The 19810-nt window shown below is 38.0% G+C and overlaps 7 non-coding genes across 7 annotated transcripts; all 7 read right to left on the bottom strand.

The window, feature by feature from the left end:
• Positions 1 to 1702: 1702 nt before the first annotated feature.
• TRNAF-GAA (transfer RNA phenylalanine (anticodon GAA)) lies at positions 1703 to 1775 on the bottom strand. The gene has a single exon. It is a non-coding gene; the product is annotated as a tRNA-Phe (tRNA).
• A 510-nt stretch (positions 1776 to 2285) lies between these two features.
• TRNAF-GAA (transfer RNA phenylalanine (anticodon GAA)) lies at positions 2286 to 2358 on the bottom strand. Its single transcript has one exon. It is a non-coding gene; the product is annotated as a tRNA-Phe (tRNA).
• A 2254-nt stretch (positions 2359 to 4612) lies between these two features.
• TRNAF-GAA (transfer RNA phenylalanine (anticodon GAA)) lies at positions 4613 to 4685 on the bottom strand. The gene has a single exon. It is a non-coding gene; the product is annotated as a tRNA-Phe (tRNA).
• A 3415-nt stretch (positions 4686 to 8100) lies between these two features.
• Positions 8101 to 8173, bottom strand: TRNAF-GAA (transfer RNA phenylalanine (anticodon GAA)). The gene has a single exon. It is a non-coding gene; the product is annotated as a tRNA-Phe (tRNA).
• A 1671-nt stretch (positions 8174 to 9844) lies between these two features.
• On the bottom strand, positions 9845 to 9917 carry TRNAF-GAA (transfer RNA phenylalanine (anticodon GAA)). The gene has a single exon. It is a non-coding gene; the product is annotated as a tRNA-Phe (tRNA).
• A 4585-nt stretch (positions 9918 to 14502) lies between these two features.
• On the bottom strand, positions 14503 to 14575 carry TRNAF-GAA (transfer RNA phenylalanine (anticodon GAA)). The gene has a single exon. It is a non-coding gene; the product is annotated as a tRNA-Phe (tRNA).
• Positions 14576 to 16831: 2256 nt separating this feature from the next.
• TRNAF-GAA (transfer RNA phenylalanine (anticodon GAA)) lies at positions 16832 to 16904 on the bottom strand. The gene has a single exon. It is a non-coding gene; the product is annotated as a tRNA-Phe (tRNA).
• Between the last annotated feature and the right edge of the window lie 2906 nt (positions 16905 to 19810).

The raw sequence follows: 19810 nt of genomic DNA on the forward strand, positions 1-19810 counted from the left end.
AACGCTCTCCCAACTGAGCTATTGCGGCCTGCTTATAGCTGTGGTCTTCATACTTTAATTTAAACCATTTAACAAAATAGATGCAGGACCTGGATTTTTAACCTCATATGGTAGAGATATGTTTTAAGGAGTCCTGTATCATTCCGCAATTAACTGGTGCAATGGGCAAATAGCAGTTTTGGGATCCAGGTTAGGTAGTTGTTTTTTTAACTCTGAATGGACTAGCACTATATTACCCAGATATATTTGGCATGAGTAGGTAAGCAATGTCATCTGACTACTGACATCTGTATTCAAGGGGAGGTGGAAGGTAATGCAGACAAGAGTTTACTTTACAAAAAAGCATGAAATGGGAAATATTCATTGTCAAACCTGAAGGTAAGAGAGGTGGAAGCAAGTTTAGAAGGAGGACATAAAGCAAAGTCTATGTTAAATTGATTGTGTTGTAGATCAGTTGGAAAAAATTTGATGAATAGAGAAAAAGTACTACAGCTGATTCCAAGACCTATTTTGTTAGAAGCAAGGAACCTCTCAACTGTGCCGAAACACAGGATTGCACCAGGGACCTTTAGATCTTCAGTCTAACGCTCTCCCAACTGAGCTATTTTGACGTGCTTATAGCTGTGGTCTTCATACTTTAATTTAAACCATTTAACAAAGTAGATGCAGGACCTGGATTTTTAACCTCATATGGTAGAGATATGTTTTAAGGAGTCCTGTATCATTCCCCAGTTAACTGGTGCAATGGGTAAATAGAATTTTTGGGATCCAGGTTAGGTAGTTGTTTTTTTAACTCTGAATGGACTAGCACTATATTACCTAGATATATTTGGCATGAGTAGGTAAGCAATGTCATCTGACTACTGACATCTGTGTTCAAGGGGAAGTGGAATGTGATGCAGACAAGAGTTTACTTTACAAAAAAGGACGAAATGGGAAACATTCATTGTCAAACCTGAAGGCAAGATAGGTGGAAGAAAGTTTAAAAGGAGGACAGAAAGCAAAGTCTATGTTGAATTGATCCTTTTGTAGATCAGTTGATAAAAATGTTGATAGAGAAAAAAGTACTACAGCTGATTCCAAGACCTATTTTGTTAGAAGCAAGGAACCTCTCAACTGTGCCAAAACCCGGGATGGAACCAGGGACCTTTAGATCTTCAGTCTAACGCTCTCCCAACTGAGCTATTGCGGCCTGCTTATAGCTGTGGTCTTCATACTTTAATTTAAACCATTTAACAAAATAGATTCAGGACCTGGATTTTTAACCTCATATGGTAGAGATATGTTTTAAGGAGTCCTGTATCATTCCGCAATTAACTGGTGCAATGGGCAAATAGCAGTTTTGGGATCCAGGTTAGGTAGTTGTTTTTTTAACTCTGAATGGACTAGCACTATATTACCCAGATATATTTGGCATGAGTAGGTAAGCAATGTCATCTGACTACTGACATCTGTATTCAAGGGGAGGTGGAAGGTAATGCAGACAAGAGTTTACTTTACAAAAAAGCATGAAATGGGAAATATTCATTGTCAAACCTGAAGGTAAGAGAGGTGGAAGCAAGTTTAGAAGGAGGACATAAAGCAAAGTCTATGTTAAATTGATTGTGTTGTAGATCAGTTGGAAAAAATTTGATGAATAGAGAAAAAGTACTACAGCTGATTCCAAGACCTATTTTGTTAGAAGCAAGGAACCTCTCAACTGTGCCGAAACCCGGGATTGAACCAGGGACCTTTAGATCTTCAGTCTAACGCTCTCCCAACTGAGCTATTTCGGCCTGCTTATAGCTGTGGTCTTCATACTTTAATTTAAACCATTTAACAAAATAGATGCAGGACCTGGATTTTTAACCTCATATGGTAGAGATATGTTTTAAGGAGTCCTGTATCATTCCGCAATTAACTGGTACAATGGGTAAATAGCATTTTTTGGATCCAGGTTAGGTAGTTGTTTTTTTAACTCTGAATGGACTAGCACTATATTACCCAGATATATTTGGCATGAGTAGGTAAGCAATGTCATCTGACTACTGACATCTGTGTTCAAGGGGAAGTGGAAGGTAATGCAGACAAGAGTTTACTTTACAAAAAAGCATGAAATGGGAAATATTCATTGTCAAACCTGAAGGTAAGAGAGGTGGAAGCAAGTTTAGAAGGAGGACATAAAGCAAAGTCTATGTTAAATTGATTGTGTTGTAGATCAGTTGGAAAAAATTTGATGAATAGAGAAAAAGTACTACAGCTGATTCCAAGACCTATTTTGTTAGAAGTAAAGAACCTCTCAACAGTGCCGAAACCCGGGATTGAACCAGGGACCTTTAGATCTTCAGTCTAACGCTCTCCCAACTGAGCTATTTCGGCCTTCTGATAGCTTGGGTCTTCATACTTTAATTTGAACCATTTAACAAAATAGATGCAGGACCTGGATTTTTAACCTCATATGGTAGAGATATGTTTTAAGGAGTCCTGTATCATTCCCAATTAACTGGTGCAATGGGTAAATAGCATTTTTGGGATCCAGGTTAGGTAGTTGTTTTTTTAACTCTGAATGGACTAGCACTATATTACCTAGATATATTTGGCATGAGTAGTTAAGCAATGTCATCTGACTACTGACATCTGTGTTCAAGGGGAAGTGGAATGTGATGCTGACAAGAGTTTACTTTACAAAAAAGGACGAAATGGGAAACATTCATTGTGAAACCTGAAGGCAAGATAGGTGGAAGAAAGTTTAAAAGGAGGACAGAAAGCAAAGTCTATGTTGAATTGATCATTTTGTAGATCAGTTGATAAAAATGTTGATAGAGAAAAAAGTACTACAGCTGATTCCAAGACCTATTTTGTTAGAAGCAAGGAACCTCTCAACTGTGCCGAAACCCGGGATTGAACCAGGGACCTTTATATCTTCAGTCTTACGCTCTCCCAAATGAGCTATTGCGGCCTGCTTATAGCTGTGGTCTTCATACTTTAATTTAAATCATTTAACAAAATAGATGCAGGACCTGGATTTTTAACCTCATATGGTAGAGATATGTTTTAAGGAGTCCTGTATCATTCCGCAATTAACTGGTGCAATGGGCAAATAGCATTTTTGGGATCCAGGTTAGGTAGTTGTTTTTTTAACTCTGAATGGACTAGCACTATATTACCCAGATATATTTGGCATGAGTAGGTAAGCAATGTCATCTAACTACTGACATCTGTGTTCAAGGGGAAGTGGAAGGTAATGCAGACAAGAGTTTACTTTACAAAAAAGCATGAAATGGGAAATATTCATTGTCAAACCTGAAGGTAAGAGAGGAGGAAGCAAGTTTAGAAGGAGGACATAAAGCAAAGTCTATGTTAAATTGATTGTGTTGTAGATCAGTTGGAAAAAAATTGATGAATAGAGAAAAAGTACTACAGCTGATTCCAAGACCCATTTTGTTAGAAGCAAGGAACCTCTCAACTGTGCCGAAACCCGGGATTGAACCAGGGACCTTTAGATCTTCAGTCTAACGCTCTCCCAACTGAGCTATTTCAGCATTCTGATAGCTTGGGTCTTCATACTTTAATTTGAACCATTTAACAAAATAGATGCAGGACCTGGATTTTTAACCTCATATGGTAGAGATATGTTTTAAGGAGTCCTGTATCATTCCCCAGTTAACTGGTGCAATGGGTAAATAGCATTTTTGGGATCCAGGTTAGGTAGTTGTTTTTTTAACTCTGAATGGACTAGCACTATATTACCTAGATATATTTGGCATGAGTAGGTAAGCAATGTCATCTGACTACTGACATCTGTGTTCAAGGGGAAGTGGAATGTGTTGCAGACAAGAGTTTACTTTACAAAAAAGGACGAAGTGGGAAACATTCATTGTCAAACCTGAAGGCAAGATAGGTGGAAGAAAGTTTAAAAGGAGGACAGAAAGCAAAGTCTATGTTGAATTGATCATTTTGTAGATCAGTTGATAAAAATGTTGATAGAGAAAAAAGTACTACAGCTGAATCCATGACCTATTTTGTTAGAAGCAAGGAACCTCTCAACTGTGCCGAAACCCGGGATGGAAACAGGGACCTTTAGATCTTCAGTCTAACGCTCTCCCAACTGAGCTATTTCAGCCTGCTTATAGCTGTGGTCTTCATACTTTAATTTAAACCATTTAACAAAATAGATGCAGGACCTGGATTTGTAACCTCATGTGGTAGAGATATGTTTTAAGGAGTCCTGTATCATTCCCCAGTTAACTGGTGCAATGGGTAAATAGCATTTTTGGGATCCAGGTTAGGTAGTTGTTTTTTTAACTCTGAATGGACTAGCACTATATTACCCAGATATATTTGGCATGAGTAGGTAAGCAATGTCATCTGACTACTGACATCTGTGTTCAAGGGGAAGTGGAAGGTAATGCAGACAAGAGTTTACTTTACAAAAAAGCATGAAATGGGAAATATTCATTGTCAAACCTGAAGGTAAGAGAGGTGGAAGCAAGTTTAGAAGGAGGACATAAAGCAAAGTCTATGTTAAATTGATTGTGTTGTAGATCAGTTGGAAAAAATTTGATGAATAGAGAAAAAGTACTACAGCTGATTCCAAGACCTATTTTGTTAGAAGCAAAGAACCTCTCATCTGTGCCGAAACCCGGGATTGAACCAGGGACCTTTAGATCTTCAGTCTAACGCTCTCCCAACTGAGCTATTTCGGCCTTCTGATAGCTTGAGTCTTCATACTTTAATTTGAACCATTTAACAAAATAGATGCAGGACCTGGATTTTTAACCTCATATGGTAGAGATATGTTTTAAGGAGTCCTGTATCATTCCCAATTAACTGGTGCAATGGGTAAATAGCATTTTTGGGATCCAGGTTAGGTAGTTGTTTTTTTAACTCTGAATGGACTAGCACTATATTACCTAGATATATTTGGCATGAGTAGTTAAGCAATGTCATCTGACTACTGACATCTGTGTTCAAGGGGAAGTGGAATGTGATGCAGACAAGAGTTTACTTTACAAAAAAGGACGAAATGGGAAACATTCATTGTGAAACCTGAAGGCAAGATAGGTGGAAGAAAGTTTAAAAGGAGGACAGAAAGCAAAGTCTATGTTGAATTGATCATTTTGTAGATCAGTTGATAAAAATGTTGATAGAGAAAAAAGTACTACAGCTGATTCCAAGACCTATTTTGTTAGAAGCAAGGAACCTCTCAACTGTGCCGAAACCCAGGATTGAACCAGGGACCTTTATATCTTCAGTCTTACGCTCTCCCAAATGAGCTATTGCGGCCTGCTTATAGCTGTGGTCTTCATACTTTAATTTAAATCATTTAACAAAATAGATGCAGGACCTGGATTTTTAACCTCATATGGTAGAGATATGTTTTAAGGAGTCCTGTATCATTCCGCAATTAACTGGTGCAATGGGCAAATAGCATTTTTGGGATCCAGGTTAGGTAGTTGTTTTTTTAACTCTGAATGGACTAGCACTATATTACCCAGATATATTTGGCATGAGTAGGTAAGCAATGTCATCTAACTACTGACATCTGTGTTCAAGGGGAAGTGGAAGGTAATGCAGACAAGAGTTTACTTTACAAAAAAGCATGAAATGGGAAATATTCATTGTCAAACCTGAAGGTAAGAGAGGAGGAAGCAAGTTTAGAAGGAGGACATAAAGCAAAGTCTATGTTAAATTGATTGTGTTGTAGATCAGTTGGAAAAAAATTGATGAATAGAGAAAAAGTACTACAGCTGATTCCAAGACCCATTTTGTTAGAAGCAAGGAACCTCTCAACTGTGCCGAAACCCGGGATTGAACCAGGGACCTTTAGATCTTCAGTCTAACGCTCTCCCAACTGAGCTATTTCAGCATTCTGATAGCTGGGGTCTTCATACTTTAATTTGAACCATTTAACAAAATAGATGCAGGACCTGGATTTTTAACCTCATATGGTAGAGATATGTTTTAAGGAGTCCTGTATCATTCCCCAGTTAACTGGTGCAATGGGTAAATAGCATTTTTGGGATCCAGGTTAGGTAGTTGTTTTTTTAACTCTGAATGGACTAGCACTATATTACCTAGATATATTTGGCATGAGTAGGTAAGCAATGTCATCTGACTACTGACATCTGTGTTCAAGGGGAAGTGGAATGTGATGCAGACAAGAGTTTACTTTACAAAAAAGGACGAAGTGGGAAACATTCATTGTCAAACCTGAAGGCAAGATAGGTGGAAGAAAGTTTAAAAGGAGGACAGAAAGCAAAGTCTATGTTGAATTGATCATTTTGTAGATCAGTTGATAAAAATGTTGATAGAGAAAAAAGTACTACAGCTGAATCCATGACCTATTTTGTTAGAAGCAAGGAACCTCTCAACTGTGCCGAAACCCGGGATGGAAACAGGGATCTTTAGATCTTCAGTCTAACGCTCTCCCAACTGAGCAATTTCGGCCTGCTTATAGCTGTGGTCTTCATACTTTAATTTAAACCATTTAACAAAATAGATGCAGGACCTGGATTTTTAACCTCATGTGGTAGAGATATGTTTTAAGGAGTCCTGTATCATTCCCCAGTTAACTGGTGCAATGGGTAAATAGCATTTTTGGGATCCAGGTTAGGTAGTTGTTTTTTTAACTCTGAATGGACTAGCACTATATTACCCAGATATATTTGGCATGAGTAGGTAAGCAATGTCATCTGACTACTGACATCTGTGTTCAAGGGGAAGTGGAAGGTAATGCAGACAAGAGTTTACTTTACAAAAAAGCATGAAATGGGAAATATTCATTGTCAAACCTGAAGGTAAGAGAGGTGGAAGCAAGTTTAGAAGGAGGACATAAAGCAAAGTCTTTGTTAAATTGATTGTGTTGTAGATCAGTTGGAAAAAATTTGATGAATAGAGAAAAAGTACTACAGCTGATTCCAAGACCTATTTTGTTAGAAACAAGGAACGTCTCAACTGTGCCGAAACCCGGGATTGAACCAGGGACCTTTAGATCTTCAGTCTAACGCTCTCCCAACTTAGCTATTTCGGCCTTCTGATAGCTGGGGTCTTCATACTTTAATTTGAACCATTTAACAAAATAGATGCAGGACCTGGATTTTTAACCTCATATGGTAGAGATATGTTTTAAGGAGTCCTGTATCATTCCCCAGTTAACTGGTGCAATGGGTAAATAGCATTTTTGGGATCCAGGTTAGGTAGTTGTTTTTTTAACTCTGAATGGACTAGCACTATATTACCCAGATATATTTGGCATGAGTAGGTAAGCAATGTCATCTGACTACTGACATCTGTGTTCAAGGGGAAGTGGAATGTGATGCAGACAAGAGTTTACTTTACAAAAAAGGACGAAATGGAAAACATTCATAGTCAAACCGGAAGGCAAGATAGGTGGAAGAAAGTTTAAAAGGAGGACAGAAAGCAAAGTCTATGTTGAATTGATCATTTTGTAGATCAGTTGACAAAAATGTTAATAGAGAAAAAGTACTACAGCTGATTCCAAGACCTATTTTGTTAGAAGCAAGGAACCTCTCAACTGTGCCGAAACCCGGGATTGAACCAGGGACCTTTATATCTTCAGTCTAACGCTCTCCCAACTGAGCTATTTCAGCCTTCTGATAGCTGGGGTCTTCATACTTTAATTTGAACCATTTAACAAAATAGATGCAGGACCTGGATTTTTAACCTCATATGGTAGAGATATGTTTTAAGGAGTCCTGTATCATTCCCCAGTTAACTGGTGCAATGGGTAAATAGCATTTTTGGGATCCAGGTTAGGTAGTTGTTTTTTTAACTCTGAATGGACTAGCACTATATTACCCAGATATATTTGGCATGAGTAGGTAAGCAATGTCATCTGACTACTGACATCTGTGTTCAAGGGGAAGTGGAATGTGATGCAGACAAGAGTTTACTTTACAAAAAAGGACGAAATGGAAAACATTCATAGTCAAACCTGAAGGCAAGATAGGTGGAAGAAAGTTTAAAAGGAGGACAGAAAGCAAAGTCTATGTTGAATTGATCATTTTGTAGATCAGTTGATAAAAATGTTGATAGAGAAAAAAGTACTACAGCTGATTCCAAGACCTATTTTGTTAGAAGCAAGGAAGCTCTCAACTGTGCCGAAACCCGGGATTGAACCAGGGACCTTTAGATCTTCAGTCTAACGCTCTCCCAACTGAGCTATTTCGGCCTTCTGATAGCTGGGGTCTTCATACTTTAATTTGAACCATTTAACAAAATAGATGCAGGACCTGGATTTTTAACCTCATATGGTAGAGATATGTTTTATGGAGTCCTGTATCATTCCCAATTAACTGGTGCAATGGGTAAATAGCATTTTTGGGATCCAGGTTAGGTAGTTGTTTTTTTAACTCTGAATGGACTAGCACTATATTACCTAGATATATTTGGCATGAGTAGTTAAGCAATGTCATCTGACTACTGACATCTGTGTTCAAGGGGAAGTGGAATGTGATGCAGACAAGAGTTTACTTTACAAAAAAGGACGAAATGGGAAACATTAATTGTGAAACCTGAAGGCAAGATAGGTGGAAGAAAGTTTAAAAGGAGGACAGAAAGCAAAGTCTATGTTGAATTGATCATTTTGTAGATCAGTTGATAAAAATGTTGATAGAGAAAAAAGTACTACAGCTGATTCCAAGACCTATTTTGTTAGAAGCAAGGAACCTCTCAACTGTGCCGAAACCCAGGATTGAACCAGGGACCTTTACATCTTCAGTCTAACGCTCTCCCAACTGAGCTATTTCGACCTGCTTATAGCTGTGGTCTTCATACTTTAATTTAAACCATTTAACAAAATAGATGCAGGACCTGGATTTTTAACCTCATATGGTAGAGATATGTTTTAAGGAGTCCTGTATCATTCCCCAGTTAACTGGTGCAATGGGTAAATAGCATTTTTGGGTTCCAGGTTAGGTAGTTGTTTTTTTAACTCTGAATGGACTAGCACTATATTACCTAGATATATTTGGCATGAGTAGGTAAGCAATGTCATCTGACTACTGACATCTGTGTTCAAGGGGAAGTGGAATGTGATGCAGACAAGAGTTTACTTTACAAAAAAGGACGAAATGGGAAACATTCATTGTCAAACCTGAAGGCAAGATAGGTGGAAGAAAGTTTAAAAGGAGGACAGAAAGCAAAGTCTATGTTGAATTGATCATTTTGTAGATCAGTTGATAAAAATGTTGATAGAGAAAAAAGTACTACAGCTGATTCCAAGACCTATTTTGTTAGAAGCAAGGAACCTCTCAACTGTGCCGAAACCCGGGATGGAACCAGGGACATTTAGATCTTCAGTCTAACGCTCTCCCAACTGAGCTATTGCGGCCTGCATATAGCTGTGGTCTTCATACTTTAATTTAAACCATTTAACAAAATAGATTCAGGACCTGGATTTTTAACCTCATATGGTAGAGATATGTTTTAAGGAGTCCTGTATCATTCCGCAATTAACTGGTGCAATGGGCAAATAGCAGTTTTGGGATCCAGGTTAGGTAGTTGTTTTTTTAACTCTGAATGGACTAGCACTATATTACCCAGATATATTTGGCATGAGTAGGTAAGCAATGTCATCTGACTACTGACATCTGTATTCAAGGGGAGGTGGAAGGTAATGCAGACAAGAGTTTACTTTACAAAAAAGCATGAAATGGGAAATATTCATTGTCAAACCTGAAGGTAAGAGAGGTGGAAGCAAGTTTAGAAGGAGGACATAAAGCAAAGTCTATGTTAAATTGATTGTGTTGTAGATCAGTTGGAAAAAATTTGATGAATAGAGAAAATGTACTACAGCTGATTCCAAGACCTATTTTGTTAGAAGCAAGGAACCTCTCAACTGTGCCGAAACCCGGGATTGAACCAGGGACCTTTAGATCTTCAGTCTAACGCTCTCCCAACTGAGCTATTTCGGCCTGCTTATAGCTGTGGTCTTCATACTTTAATTTAAACCATTTAACAAAATAGATGCAGGACATGGATTTTTAACCTCATATGGTAGAGATATGTTTTAAGGAGTCCTGTATCATTCCGCAATTAACTGGTACAATGGGTAAATAGCATTTTTTGGATCCAGGTTAGGTAGTTGTTTTTTTAACTCTGAATGGACTAGCACTATATTACCCAGATATATTTGGCATGAGTAGGTAAGCAATGTCATCTGACTACTGACATCTGTGTTCAAGGGGAAGTGGAAGGTAATGCAGACAAGAGTTTACTTTACAAAAAAGCATGAATTGGGAAATATTCATTGTCAAACCTGAAGGTAAGAGAGGTGGAAGCAAGTTTAGAAGGAGGACATAAAGCAAAGTCTATGTTAAATTGATTGTGTTGTAGATCAGTTGGAAACAATTTGATGAATAGAGAAAAAGTACTACAGCTGATTCCAAGACCTATTTTGTTAGAAGCAAGGAACCTCTCAACTGTGCCGAAACCCGGGATTGAACCAGGGACCTTTAGATCTTCAGTCTAACGCTCTCCCAACTGAGCTATTTCAGCCTCCTGATAGCTGGGGTCTTCATACTTTAATTTGAACCATTTAACAAAATAGATGCAGGACCTGGATTTTTAACCTCATATGGTAGAGATATGTTTTAAGGAGTCCTGTATCATTCCCAATTAACTGGTGCAATGGGTAAATAGCATTTTTGGGATCCAGGTTAGGTAGTTGTTTTTTAACTCTGAATGGACTAGCACTATATTACCTAGATATATTTGGCATGAGTAGTTAAGCAATGTCATCTGACTACTGACATCTGTGTTCAAGGGGAAGTGGAATGTGATGCAGACAAGAGTTTACTTTACAAAAAAGGACGAAATGGGAAACATTCATTGTGAATCCTGAAGGCAAGATAGGTGGATGAAAGTTTAAAAGGAGGACAGAAAGCAAAGTCTATGTTGAATTGATTGTGTTGTAGATCAGTTGGAAACAATTTGATGAATAGAGAAAAAGTACTACAGCTGATTCCAAGACCTATTTTGTTAGAAGCAAGGAACCTCTCAACTGTGCCGAAACCCGGGATTGAACCAGGGACCTTTAGATCTTCAGTCTTACGCTCTCCCAACTGAGCTATTGCGGCCTGCTTATAGCTGTGGTCTTCATACTTTAATTTAAATCATTTAACAAAATAGATGCAGGACCTGGATTTTTAACCTCATATGGTAGAGATATGTTTTAAGGAGTCCTGTATCATTCCGCAATTAACTGGTGCAATGGGCAAATAGCATTTTTGGGATCCAGGTTAGGTAGTTGTTTTTTTAACTCTGAATGGACTAGCACTATATTACCCAGATATATTTGGCATGAGTAGGTAAGCAATGTCATCTGACTACTGACATCTGTGTTCCAGGGGAAGTGGAAGGTAATGCAGACAAGATTTTACTTTACAAAAAAGCATGAAATGGGAAATATTCATTGTCAAACCTGAAGGTAAGAGAGGTGGAAGCAAGTTTAGAAGGAGGACATAAAGCAAAGTCTATGTTAAATTGATTGTGTTGTAGATCAGTTGGAAAAAAATTGATGAATAGAGAAAAAGTACTACAGCTGATTCCAAGACCTATTTTGTTAGAAGCAAGGAACCTCTCAACTGTGCCGAAACCCGGGATTGAACCAGGGACCTTTAGATCTTCAGTCTAACGCTCTCCCAACTGAGCTATTTCAGCATTCTGATAGCTGGGGTCTTCATACTTTAATTTGAACCATTTAACAAAATAGATGCAGGACCTTGATTTTTAACCTCATATGGTAGAGATATGTTTTAAGGAGTCCCGTATCATTCCCCAGTTAACTGGTGCAATGGGTAAATAGAATTTTTGGGATCCAGGTTAGGTAGTTGTTTTTTTAACTCTGAATGGACTAGCACTATATTACCTAGATATATTTGGCATGAGTAGGTAAGCAATGTCATCTGACTACTGACATCTGTGTTCAAGGGGAAGTGGAATGTGATGCAGACAAGAGTTTACTTTACAAAAAAGGACGAAATGGGAAACATTCATTGTCAAACCTGAAGGCAAGATAGGTGGAAGAAAGTTTAAAAAGAGGACAGAAAGCAAAGTCTATGTTGAATTGATCATTTTGTAGATCAGTTGATAAAAATGTTGATAGAGAAAAAAGTACTACAGCTTATTCCAAGACCTATTTTGTTAGAAGCAAGGAACCTCTCAACTGTGCCGAAACCTGGTATTGAACCAGGGACCTTTAGATCTTCAGTCTAACACTCTCCCAACTGAGCTATTGCGGCCTGCTTATAGCTGTGGTCTTCATACTTTAATTTAAACCATTTAACAAAATAGATGCAGGACCTGGATTTTTAACCTCATATGGTAGAGATATGTTTTAAGGAGTCCTGTATCATTCCGCAATTAACTGGTGCAATGGGAAAATAGCAGTTTTGGGATCCAGGTTAGGTAGTTGTTTTTTTAACTCTGAATGGACTAGCACTATATTACCCAGATATATTTGGCATGAGTAGGTAAGCAATGTCATCTGACTACTGACATCTGTATTCAAGGGGAGGTGGAAAGTAATGCAGACAAGAGTTTACTTTACAAAAAAGCATGAAATGGGAAATATTCATTGTCAAACCTGAAGGTAAGAGAGGTGGAAGCAAGTTTAGAAGGAGGACATAAAGCAAAGTCTATGTTAAATTGATTGTGTTGTAGATCAGTTGGAAAAAATTTGATGAATAGAGAAAAAGTACTACAGCTGATTCCAAGACCTATTTTGTTAGAAGCAAGGAACCTCTCAACTGTGCCGAAACCCAGGATTGAACCAGGGACCTTTACATCTTCAGTCTAACGCTCTCTCAACTGAGCTATTTCGACCTGCTTATAGCTGTGGTCTTCATACTTTAATTTAAACCATTTAACAAAATAGATGCAGGACCTGGATTTTTAACCTCATATGGTAGAGATATGTTTTAAGGAGTCCTGTATCATTCCCCAGTTAACTGGTGCAATGGGTAAATAGCATTTTTGGGATCCAGGTTAGGTAGTTGTTTTTTTAACTCTGAATGGACTAGCACTATATTACCTAGATATATTTGGCATGAGTAGGTAAGCAATGTCATCTGACTACTGACATCTGTGTTCAAGGGGAAGTGGAATGTGATGCAGACAAGAGTTTACTTTACAAAAAAGGACGAAATGGGAAACATTCATTGTCAAACCTGAAGGCAAGATAGGTGGAAGAAAGTTTAAAAGGAGGACAGAAAGCAAAGTCTATGTTGAATTGATCATTTTGTAGATCAGTTGATAAAAATGTTGATAGAGAAAAACGTACTACAGCTGATTCCAAGACCTATTTTGTTAGAAGCAAGGAACCTCTCAACTGTGCCGAAACCCGGGATGGAACCAGGGACATTTAGATCTTCTGTCTAACGCTCTCCCAACTGAGCTATTGCGGCCTGCTTATAGCTGTGGTCTTCATACTTTAATTTAAACCATTTAACAAAATAGATTCAGGACCTGGATTTTTAACCTCATATGGTAGAGATATGTTTTAAGGAGTCCTGTATCATTCCGCAATTAACTGGTGTAATGGGCAAATAGCAGTTTTGGGATCCAGGTTAGGTAGTTGTTTTTTTAACTCTGAATGGACTAGCACTATATTACCCAGATATATTTGGCATGAGTAGGTAAGCAATGTCATCTGATTACCGACATCTGTATTCAAGGGGAGGTGGAAGGTAATGCAGACAAGAGTTTACTTTACAAAAAAGCATGAAATGGGAAATATTCATTGTCAAACCTGAAGGTAAGAGAGGTGGAAGCAAGTTTAGAAGGAGGACATAAAGCAAAGTCTATGTTAAATTGATTGTGTTGTAGATCAGTTGGAAAAAATTTGATGAATTGAGAAAATGTACTACAGCTGATTCCAAGACCTATTTTGTTAGAAGCAAGGAACCTCTCAACTGTGCCGAAACCCGGGATTGAAGCAGGGACCTTTAGATCTTCAGTCTAACGCTCTCCCAACTGAGCTATTTCGGCCTGCTTATAGCGGTGGTCTTCATACTTTAATTTAAACCATTTAACAAAATAGATGCAGGACATGGATTTTTAACCTCATATGGTAGAGATATGTTTTAAGGAGTCCTGTATCATTCCGCAATTAACTGGTACAATGGGTAAATAGCATTTTTTGGATCCAGGTTAGGTAGTTGTTTTTTTAACTCTGAATGGACTAGCACTATATTACCCAGATATATTTGGCATGAGTAGGTAAGCAATGTCATCTGACTACTGACATCTGTGTTCAAGGGGAAGTGGAAGGTAATGCAGACAAGAGTTTACTTTACAAAAAAGCATGAAATGGGAAATATTCATTGTCAAACCTGAAGGTAAGAGAGGTGGAAGCAAGTTTAGAAGGAGGACATAAAGCAAAGTCTATGTTAAATTGATTGTGTTGTAGATCAGTTGGAAAAAATTTGATGAATAGAGAAAAAGTACTACAGCTGATTCCAAGACCTATTTTGTTAGAAGCAAGGAACCTCTCAACTGTGCCGAAACCCGGGATTGAACCAGGGACCTTTAGATCTTCAGTCTAACGCTCTCCCAACTGAGCTATTTCGGCCTTCTGATAGCTGGGGTCTTCATACTTTAATTTGAACCATTTAACAAAATAGATGCAGGACCTGGATTTTTAACCTCATATGGTAGAGATATGTTTTAAGGAGTCCTGTATCATTCCCAATTAACTGGTGCAATGGGTAAATAGCATTTTTGGGATCCAGGTTAGGTAGTTGTTTTTTTAACTCTGAATGGACTAGCACTATATTACCTAGATATATTTGGCATGAGTAGTTAAGCAATGTCATCTGACTACTGACATCTGTGTTCAAGGGGAAGTGGAATGTGATGCAGACAAGAGTTTACTTTACAAAAAAGGACGAAATGGGAAACATTCATTGTGAATCCTGAAGGCAAGATAGGTGGATGAAAGTTTAAAAGGAGGACATAAAGCAAAGTCTATGTTAAATTGATTGTGTTGTAGATCAGTTGGAAAAAATTTGATGAATAGAGAAAATGTACTACAGCTGATTCCAAGACCTATTTTGTTAGAAGCAAGGAACCTCTCAACTGTGCCGAAACCCGGGATTGAACCAGGGACCTTTAGATCTTCAGTCTAACGCTCTCCCAACTGAGCTATTTCTGCCTGCTTATAGCTGGCGTCTTCATACTTTAATTTAAACCATTTAACAAAATAGATGCAGGACATGGATTTTTAACCTCATATGGTAGAGATATGTTTTAAGGAGTCCTGTATCATTCCGCAATTAACTGGTACAATGGGTAAATAGCATTTTTTGGATCCAGGTTAGGTAGTTGTTTTTTTAACTCTGAATGGACTAGCACTATATTACCCAGATATATTTGGCATGAGTAGGTAAGCAATGTCATCTGACTACTGACATCTGTGTTCAAGGGGAAGTGGAAGGTAATGCAGACAAGAGTTTACTTTACAAAAAAGCATGAAATGGGAAATATTCATTGTCAAACCTGAAGGTAAGAGAGGTGGAAGCAAGTTTAGAAGGAGGACATAAAGCAAAGTCTATGTTAAATTGATTGTGTTGTAGATCAGTTGGAAAAAATTTGATGAATAGAGAAAAAGTACTACAGCTGATTCCAAGACCTATTTTGTTAGAAGCAAGGAACCTCTCAACTGTGCCGAAACCCAGGATTGAACCAGGGACCTTTACATCTTCAGTCTAACGCTCTCCCAACTGAGCTATTTCGACCTGCTTATAGCTGTGGTCTTCATACTTTAATTTAAACCATTTAACAAAATAGATGCAGGACCTGGATTTTTAACCTCATATGGTAGAGATATGTTTTAAGGAGTCCTGTATCATTCCCCAGTTAACTGGTGCAATGGGTAAATAGCATTTTTGGGATCCAGGTTAGGTAGTTGTTTTTTTAACTCTGAATGGACTAGCACTATATTACCTAGATATATTTGGCATGAGTAGGTAAGCAATGTCATCTGACTACTGACATCTGTGTTCAAGGGGAAGTGGAATGTGATGCAGACAAGAGTTTACTTTACAAAAAAGGACGAAATGGGAAACATTCATTGTCAAACCTGAAGGCAAGATAGGTGGAAGAAAGTTTAAAAGGAGGACAGAAAGCAAAGTCTATGTTGAATTGATCATTTTGTAGATCAGTTGATAAAAATGTTGATAGAGAAAAAAGTACTACAGCTGATTCCAAGACCTATTTTGTTAGAAGCAAGGAACCTCTCAACTGTGCCGAAACCCGGGATGGAACCAGGGACATTTAGATCTTCAGTCTAACGCTCTCCCAACTGAGCTAATGCGGCCTGCTTATAGCTGTGGTCTTCATACTTTAATTTAAACCATTTAACAAAATAGATTCAGGACCTGGATTTTTAACCTCATATGGTAGAGATATGTTTTAAGGAGTCCTGTATCATTCCGCAATTAACTGGTGCAATGGGCAAATAGCAGTTTTGGGATCCAGGTTAGGTAGTTGTTTTTTTAACTCTGAATGGACTAGCACTATATTACCCAGATATATTTGGCATGAGTAGGTAAGCAATGTCATCTGACTACTGACATCTGTATTCAAGGGGAGGTGGAAGGTAATGCAGACAAGAGTTTACTTTACAAAAAAGCATGAAATGGGAAATATTCATTGTCAAACCTGAAGGTAAGAGAGGTGGAAGCAAGTTTAGAAGGAGGACATAAAGCAAAGTCTATGTTAAATTGATTGTGTTGTAGATCAGTTGGAAAAAATTTGATGAATAGAGAAAATGTACTACAGCTGATTCCAAGACCTATTTTGTTAGAAGCAAGGAACCTCTCAACTGTGCCGAAACCCGGGATTGAACCAGGGACCTTTAGATCTTCAGTCTAACGCTCTCCCAACTGAGCTATTTCGGCCTTCTGATAGCTGGGGTCTTCATACTTTAATTTGAACCATTTAACAAAATAGATGCAGGACCTGGATTTTTAACCTCATATGGTAGAGATATGTTTTAAGAAGTCCTGTATCATTCCCCAGTTAACTGGTGCAATGGGTAAATAGCATTTTTGGGATCCAGGTTAGGTAGTTGTTTTTTAACTCTGAATGGACTAGCACTATATTACCTAGATATATTTGGCATGAGTAGGTAAGCAATGTCATCTGACTACTGACATCTGTGTTCAAGGGGAAGTGGAATGTGATGCAGACAAGAGTTTACTTTACAAAAAAGGACGAAATGGGAAACATTCATTGTCAAACCTGAAGGCAAGATAGGTGGAAGAAAGTTTAAAAAGAGGACAGAAAGCAAAGTCTATGTTGAATTGATCATTTTGTAGATCAGTTGATAAAAATGTTGATAGAGAAAAAAGTACTACAGCTGATTCCAAGATCTATTTTGTTAGAAGCAAGGAACCTCTCAACTGTGCCGAAACCCGGGATTGAACCAGGGACCTTTAGATTTTCAGTCTTACGCTCTCCCAACTGAGCTATTGCGGCCTGCTTATAGCTGTGGTCTTCATACTTTAATTTAAATCATTTAACAAAATAGATGCAGGACCTGGATTTTTAACCTCATATGGTAGAGATATGTTTTAAGGAGTCCTGTATCATTCCGCAATTAACTGGTGCAATGGGCAAATAGCATTTTTGGGATCCAGGTTAGGTAGTTGTTTTTTTAACTCTGAATGGACTAGCACTATATTACCCAGATATATTTGGCATGAGTAGGTAAGCAATGTCATCTGACTACTGACATCTGTGTTCAAGGGGAAGTGGAAGGTAATGCAGACAAGAGTTTACTTTACAAAAAAGCATGAAATGGGAAATATTCATTGTCAAACCTGAAGGTAAGAGAGGTGGAAGCAAGTTTAGAAGGAGGACATAAAGCAAAGTCTATGTTAAATTGATTGTGTTGTAGATCAGTTGGAAAAAAATTGATGAATAGAGAAAAAGTACTACAGCTGATTCCAAGACCTATTTTGTTAGAAGCAAGGAACCTCTCAACTGTGCCGAAACCCGGGATTGAACCAGTGACCTTTAGATCTTCAGTCTAACGCTCTCCCAACTGAGCTATTTCAGCATTCTGATAGCTGGGGTCTTCATACTTTAATTTGAACCATTTAACAAAATAGATGCAGGACCTGGATTTTTAACCTTATATGGTAGAGATATGTTTTAAGGAGTCCTGTATCATTCCCCAGTTAACTGGTGCAATGGGTAAATAGCATTTTTGGGATCCAGGTTAGGTAGTTGTTTTTTTAACTCTGAATGGACTAGCACTATATTACCTAGATATATTTGGCATGAGTAGGTAAGCAATGTCATCTGACTACTGACATCTGTGTTCAAGGGGAAGTGGAATGTGATGCAGACAAGAGTTTACTTTACAAAAAAGGACGAAATGGGAAACATTCATTGTCAAACCTGAAGGCAAGATAGGTGGAAGAAAGTTTAAAAAGAGGACAGAAAGCAAAGTCTATGTTGAATTGATCATTTTGTAGATCAGTTGATAAAAATGTTGATAGAAAAAAAAGTACTACAGCTTATTCCAAGACCTATTTTGTTAGAAGCAAGGAACCTCCCAACTGTGCCGAAACCTGGTATTGAACCAGGGACCTTTAGATCTTCAGTCTAACGCTCTCCCAACTGAGCTATTGCGGCCTGCTTATAGCTGTGGTCTTCATACTTTAATTTAAACCATTTAACAAAATAGATGCAGGACCTGGATTTTTAACCTCATATGGTAGAGATATGTTTTAAGGAGTCCTGTATCATTCCGCAATTAACTGGTGCAATGGGAAAATAGCAGTTTTGGGATCCAGGTTAGGTAGTTGTTTTTTTAACTCTGAATGGACTAGCACTATATTACCCAGATATATTTGGCATGAGTAGGTAAGCAATGTCATCTGACTACTGACATCTGTATTCAAGGGGAGGTGGAAGGTAATGCAGACAAGAGTTTACTTTACAAAAAAGCATGAAATGGGAAATATTCATTGTCAAACCTGAAGGTAAGAGAGGTGGAAGCAAGTTTAGAAGGAGGACATAAAGCAAAGTCTATGTTAAATTGATTGTGTTGTAGATCAGTTGGAAAAAATTTGATGAATAGAGAAAAAGTACTACAGCTGATTCCAAGACCTATTTTGTTAGAAGCAAGGAACCTCTCAACTGTGCCGAAACCCAGGATTGAACCAGGGACCTTTACATCTTCAGTCTAACGCTCTCCCAACTGAGCTATTTCGACCTGCTTATAGCTGTGGTCTTCATACTTTAATTTAAACCATTTAACAAAATAGATGCAGGACCTGGATTTTTAACCTCATATGGTAGAGATATGTTTTAAGGAGTCCTGTATCATTCCCCAGTTAACTGGTGCAATGGGTAAATAGCATTTTTGGGATCCAGGTTAGGTAGTTGTTTTTTTAACTCTGAATGGACTAGCACTATATTACCTAGATATATTTGGCATGAGTAGGTAAGCAATGTCATCTGACTACTGACATCTGTGTTCAAGGGGAAGTGGAATGTGATGCAGACAAGAGTTTACTTTACAAAAAAGGACGAAATGGGAAACATTCATTGTCAAACCTGAAGGCAAGATAGGTGGAAGAAAGTTTAAAAGGAGGACAGAAAGCAAAGTCTATGTTGAATTGATCATTTTGTAGATCAGTTGATAAAAATGTTGATAGAGAAAAAAGTACTACAGCTGATTCCAAGACCTATTTTGTTAGAAGCAAGGAACCTCTCAACTGTGCCGAAACCCGGGATGGAACCAGGGACATTTAGATCTTCAGTCTAACGCTCTCCCAACTGAGCTAATGCG

This window comes from Lissotriton vulgaris, chromosome 8 (assembly GCF_964263255.1).
Source record: "Lissotriton vulgaris chromosome 8, aLisVul1.2, whole genome shotgun sequence".
Lineage (NCBI taxonomy): Eukaryota > Metazoa > Chordata > Amphibia > Caudata > Salamandridae > Lissotriton > Lissotriton vulgaris.